Raw genomic sequence first — 6245 nt, forward strand, 5'->3', positions numbered from 1 at the left:
AACAACCTGTAACAAACTTCAGATTCTCCTCAATCTCTCTCACGATTCATAACAGAAGAAAAGAGAAAACTGGTAACGAGAGCGAGTTCTCGATCTCAGTTCTTCATCAACCACCTAAATCTTCATCTCAGTTCATCATCAACCACGATTCATTCATCATTTTCCAGGTTTGATTCACACGTTGCTTTGCATCTCAACAACCTTCATCGCCCTTCTCATCCAATCTCTGCATTCACCATCTTTTTCATCGCACCAAAATTCATAGAAAGAATCGAACAATCTTCATCTCCAATCCATGATAATTCTTCAATCTCCACTGTTAATCTTCATCACCAATCGCTGACAGAAAATCTCTACCACTGAAAAAGATTCATAAACCAGAAAATCAATTCACAAAAACTTCACAATCAACCATCAATCTTCTCAACAACTTCAGCAACATCACCGCTTAACGAATCTGCAATTTCGTCAATCACTGGTCAACGAGCTCCATTGTCTTCAAGAGCGCGACCTGCAACCAACGGCTTCAACTTTCATCTTTCATCGCCATAACCGTTTCCTCTGCGTTTCGATCATCATCTTTAAAATGAGAAGAAAGAAAATCCGTAACCAAAAATAACAGAATCAGAGATCGATACCTGATCCAATTACCATTCTCTGAACAATGATCCATAGAATTTCCAGCAAAAATCCTTCAATCTTCTTCCCATTCGATCTTCAATTCCATGAATCGTATCATCCTCCATTTATCACCAATATTCAATCTACGGAATGCAAATCAACATCTTCGCAACACTTCTTCCATCCTCAATCGTTGAATCGTTACGATTTCAGCATCGCAACATGTTCACCATAAATAACAACATCAAAACGCGGAAGAAAGAAGAAGAAGTTTGAGATAGGAATATGAACAGAGAGGTGAGAGATCGATTCAGAGGGAGATCGAGAGAGTGAGGCGGAGCGAGCGATCTGAGTGAGCAATCGGAGACGGAACGGCGATTCCGGCCGCCGTCTACGCTTTTGCGAGGGAGAGAGAGATGAATTATTCAGAGGTAATCTGATGCGTCACTTTTGTTTACCCTAATTTCCTGTTTTTGATTAATTTGTTGTTAATTGAATTAAGTGAGATTAGTGTGGCATTTAAATTGAGATTTAATAGAATTCATGTGAATAATTAGAAAATCATGGTATAAAATCTGATGTAAAAAATGTGACCAAAACAAAGCATTGGGCCTGGACACACGAAAATTCCAGTTCTCACCCCCTCATAGCCTATCACTCCCCATGTTTTTTTGTTGCTAACAAGAACAATGCTCCTTGGGCCTTACACCCTGGGCCCGCGCCCTTGCTTCTCTCTGTACCACTGATTCCATCAATTAACCCCCTGTTTCTCATAATTCATGTTAGTAGTAGTCTGTTTTCATATGTTTCTTAGAGAATAACATGTAATAAAACTAATTCCTTTTGTTAGATGTTTACATGATAAAGTTCCATAAAAATCAATTACATTTGTTAGATTTTTAGTTTTATAAAAAAAATAATAATAAAAAATATGCTTTCCTTGCTAGAATTTAATTGTTTCGTTACTTAGTTTAGTTCTAACTTTTAGATGAAAATGCCATAAAAAACAATATTCTTGTTAGATATTGTTCTTAGAATTTAATTAGAATTTTACCTCTATTTTGTTTCATAATCCGATTAAGCGACTCTATTCGCATTTCCTTGTTATTTCTAATAAGTGTGCTAGCTTGTGCAAGGTACTTTGAGAGAGTTCGATTGGGATTCAGTTGCGTTGTGTTCCACTTTATTTGTGGGACACGAACTTATTCATGATCTCTCATCCATTAAGATGTATTCCTGTATTGTCTGGATTGTATTTCTTGCAGGTTTCTTGTGTGGTTGTGTTTGATACGCACCATATAGCGGTTGTGATTTATTTTCACACCGCATCGCTTTGACGCTCATACTGGACTCCTGGCTTTGCTGGATGTAAGATTACGTGAAGTTTCCTGGTTCTGCTTGCGTTGCTAGCTCACTGCGGATTTGCTATCCGCTCGGTATCTCCTTTGTCCTTTTTACTCTTTTGCGCACCATACCTTGCCATGAGAAGTAGGGTAGGCATGCAGCATCATATTTGCCATGAGAAGTAGGACCTAGGCATTCATCTGGCCAAGCCCTCGAAAGAGGCTCTGTTTTTGTTTGTTTACTGTTTTCAGTCTATTTCCAGTTATTCGTTTGTTCAACCGTCTCGGAGGACTTTCCCCGTGGATGGTAGCTTTGGAGGACTTTCCCCGTTAGCTAGACGTTTATTTCCCGTTATTCGTTTGTTCAACCGTCTCGGAGGACTTTCCCCGTGGATGGTAGCTTCGGAGGACTTTCCCCGTTAGCTAGAACGTCTATTGTTTGTCTTGTTCAACCGTCTCGGAGGACTTTCCCCGTGGACGGTGGCTTCGGAGGACTTTCCCCGTTAGCTAGAACGTTTATTTTCTGTCTTGTTCACCCGTCTCGGAGGACTTTCCCCGTGGACGGTGGCTTCGGAGGACTTTCCCCGTTAGCTAGAACATTTATTTTTTGTCTTGTTTACCCGTCTCGGAGGACTTTCCCCGTGGACGGTGGCTTCGGAGGACTTTCCCCGTTAGCTAGAACGTCTCCCCAGTCCCCAGGTCACTGCTTCGGTAGTTTGCTTGCTTTACGAGCTGAGCTCGTTTGTGTGCTGCATGTGCATTGTTTACTACTTCGGTAGTTTGTTTGTTTCTCGAGCGGAGCTCGATTGTATGCTATATCTTTGTGATGCTTGTTCACTATCTTCTTATCTGCTATGTCTGTTAGTATGATATCTTTGTGATGCTTGTTCACTATCTTCTTATCTGCGATGCCTGTTCGTATGATATCTTTGTGATGCTTGTTCACTATCTTCTTATCTGCGATGCCTGTTCGTATGATATCTTTGTGATGCTTGTTCACTATCTTCTTATCTGTGATGCCTGTTCGTATGATATCTTTGTGATGCTTGTTCACACACTTGCACATGTATGCCTGTTACATGTTGTTTGCGATGCCTGTTCGCATGTTTTCATCTGTGATGCCTGTTCACACACTTACATTCGTGTATGCCTGTTACATGTCTGTTTTCTATTTGCGATGCCTGTTCGCATGTTTTCATCTGTGATGCCTGTTCACATGCCATGTTTGCTAGGATCTTTGTGATGCTTCTTGTTTGCATGCTCCCTTAGGGCGTTCGGTTCCGTCTCTCTAGGAGACGTGAATCGAGATAGAAACAGAAACTTTTGGGCCGAACTACGGCGCTCTGATTTCTCCATTGCACATTGGAGGTACGTAGGCACAGGGTACGAACACCCTAGCGAGCGGACTTTTCTCTTTTTCTTTATTTTGTTCGACTTTTCTTTCTTATTTGTATGCCTTCCATTGCATGTTTCCCTTAGCACATAGCATGATACACACACACACACCTTTAGATCAGAAAAATTAGCAAGAATGGATCCTGTGGAGTACCACAGACGTGAGGGGTGCTAATACCTTCCCCTCACGTAACAGACACCCTTACCCGTTCTCTGAGACCATTGCTTGTTTATTTGGTTTTCTTCGATATTTTCCATTCCTGTATGTAGGATAAATAGATGTTCGATGGCGACTTCATTGTTTTGTTTCGATGAGTTTTCCAGTTGCTTCACCGCGCAACACTCTGTCATACAACAACCTTAAATAAAAACATAATAAACATTAGATTATTTTCATTGAAATGTGTAAATAAATTATATTGTGGGACTAATTAAATAATATATCGGATGAGTGAATATTACCGAATGTATGAGTGCATATTACCGACGCCTAGTTGTTCATGCGTAAAAATCTCTTCCAAGTCATCAATTGCAATATGTGACTTGAATTCAATACCGAAGACACTTTCATCCATATTTATTTCACGTAAAGCACCATCCTTCAAATCGGACATATCAACCATTGTTGCGAGCGTCGTCCGGTACCGAGCCACAAAAGCACCGCCTTTTTTTGCCGCTATCTTCGGAGGACCAGTGGGTGGTACGCTACGAACTTGCTGCGTCACTTGTTGTGACTCCCGAGCGGATGCCTAAAAATCATATAAGTTAGGTAAAATAAAAAATCATGCAGATTTAGATTCAAATTATATATTAACACTTTAAATGTACCTCTTTTAGTGATGCAACAGACTCCTCCTCCTGTAAAATCCCTTTACCCTTAATTGCGGGTTTTATAGGAGCAGTCTAAAATTAAAATGTAAAACATAATTAATAAACGGTTTAGAATTGACATTCGAAAACTAAATGATTCATAATCGTTTTCAATATACCTCATCATTAATGGTAATGAGCTCCGAGGGCCATGCAACAAATGATCCTATTGCATCTCGCAGCAATGTCGTCTCTGAGACCATGTCAGGTACCGGTAGCATCGCATCATGATCTAATACAACATCCACCGATACTTTCAGGTGTCCATCCGGGAGCGGTCTATGGTGAAGTAAATCTCCCAAAGTGTTGTGCACTTTTCCCTTGCCAACTAGTCGATAATTCGGTGACGATAAGTATAGTTGGCAAGATGAAATTCCCTAAACCAATAGTAAATATAAAGTCATTATCATTAATAAAATAGAACAATTTGTAAGGAAAAAATTTATAATTACCTCGGGAAATTTCCTTTGACAGTTGATACTAGCCTTATCACTAGTTTCTTTCACCGATGAAGTGTTGCACTTTTCTCTCATATACATATCTTTATCTCTTTGCAATTCGGAGACTTGTGCTTGCAATTCCTGCAACTTTTGCAACACTTCTTCATTGGTAAGATTTGATCTTCTCCTAGGACTCTTGTAAAAAGAGGTTGGAGTCACACCATGACCCTTACCCCTCACCCGACCGGGATACTCAGGAGCATCTAGTGCTCTACTAAGTACGCTCCCCTCACCGGTGGATACCGATTGCGACAAGGTCTCCTGTAATTCATTTACATTTCAATAATTATTAGTGGAGATAAAAAATCATTTATATATTAAAAAACATTTGATTTAATTAAAGACACAACATTATACTTACACATTCAGTATAAACTCTCTGAACATCGGGATCGACAGCTTGATTCTTGCCCACACGAGCTTCCTTCCACAACACATGTACAGGAAGTGAAGTTTCCTCACTTTTAGTCTCCTCTAACTATGCATTGACACAAATGATAAAATCGTCAAATAAAACATGCACATTTAGACAATTAATTAAACGTATTTCTATTTACTTACAATTTTATCCTCTAAGCGTGCATATCCCAAACGCCCTTTTTTGTATGGATACGCGGGTTTGGATGCTCTCGCACTATTCGTGGCACTCCTTTTCCGAAAATCTTCATCTCTTTGCTTTACAAACTCAGCCCAATCTTTTTCATCAATGAAGATCTCATACTTTTTTGGCCGTCCCGGTGCCTCTTCAAGAAAGTTTCCATCTTTATCCTTAAGATAGGTGTTTGTCAAAAAAGCTTTCCACCCTCTATATCTTTTGCCGGCCAAACTAAGTATGTAGCGTCTACGATCATCTGGTATCTCAAAAGTCCTCTGCAAAAAAACATACGCATAGTGTGTTAGTATAAGTAATTTAAACAATTTATCGTCAAGATAATAACAACAATTAACCATATATGATATATACCTGAAGCTCGTCCCAAATCGCTTTTTTTTAGCATCCAACTCTTCGCTTTTCAGATTCCATTTAGCTATGGAGACCGGAATATGCATACGAACAAGTGTACCAATATAGCTTGTCAACTTTGCAGAATTAGGACCAATTGCTTGTTTATCAGAATTCCAATCCAAATGGTATACTAATCCTTGGTCTCTATGTTGAATGATTCCCTTCATAATGGTGATGCCTCGTGCAACTTCTTTTGCTTCAGTATCAGGTGGAGCATTTGTATCCGTGGCATCTCTTTGTTGAGCATCTCTTTCTTGTGAGTTTTCTTGTGAGTTTTCAGGTGGAGCATCTCTATCCGGAGCCATTGAACCTGTATCAAACAAACTAAAGCACATTAGTACACTACTAATAAGCTAACAATCTATACAAGTCAAATGGAAGTCAAACCATGCATGTACAAGTAAATCGGAAACGAAGTCGGTACAAATCAAAATAAGCGTCAAAAAAGAAAGTTGTCGGAATTGAACGAAATTTACATGGCTATGGTAAAACGTCCCCACGGACTCAAAA

The 6245-nt window shown here is 39.6% G+C and overlaps 1 long non-coding RNA gene across 1 annotated transcript; it reads right to left on the reverse strand.

Moving 5' to 3' along the window:
- Window positions 1-4805: 4805 nt before the first annotated feature.
- On the reverse strand, window positions 4806-5872 carry LOC131634267 (uncharacterized). The gene is made up of 3 exons (XR_009293516.1): window positions 5694-5872; window positions 5291-5599; window positions 4806-5207 (listed from the first exon to the last, which is right to left on the reverse strand). It is a non-coding gene; the product is annotated as an uncharacterized LOC131634267 (long non-coding RNA).
- Window positions 5873-6245: the final 373 nt, after the last annotated feature.

The sequence above is a fragment of the Vicia villosa genome, unplaced genomic scaffold (genome assembly GCF_029867415.1).
Source record: "Vicia villosa cultivar HV-30 ecotype Madison, WI unplaced genomic scaffold, Vvil1.0 ctg.001274F_1_1, whole genome shotgun sequence".
In the NCBI taxonomy this organism is placed as follows: domain Eukaryota; kingdom Viridiplantae; phylum Streptophyta; class Magnoliopsida; order Fabales; family Fabaceae; genus Vicia; species Vicia villosa.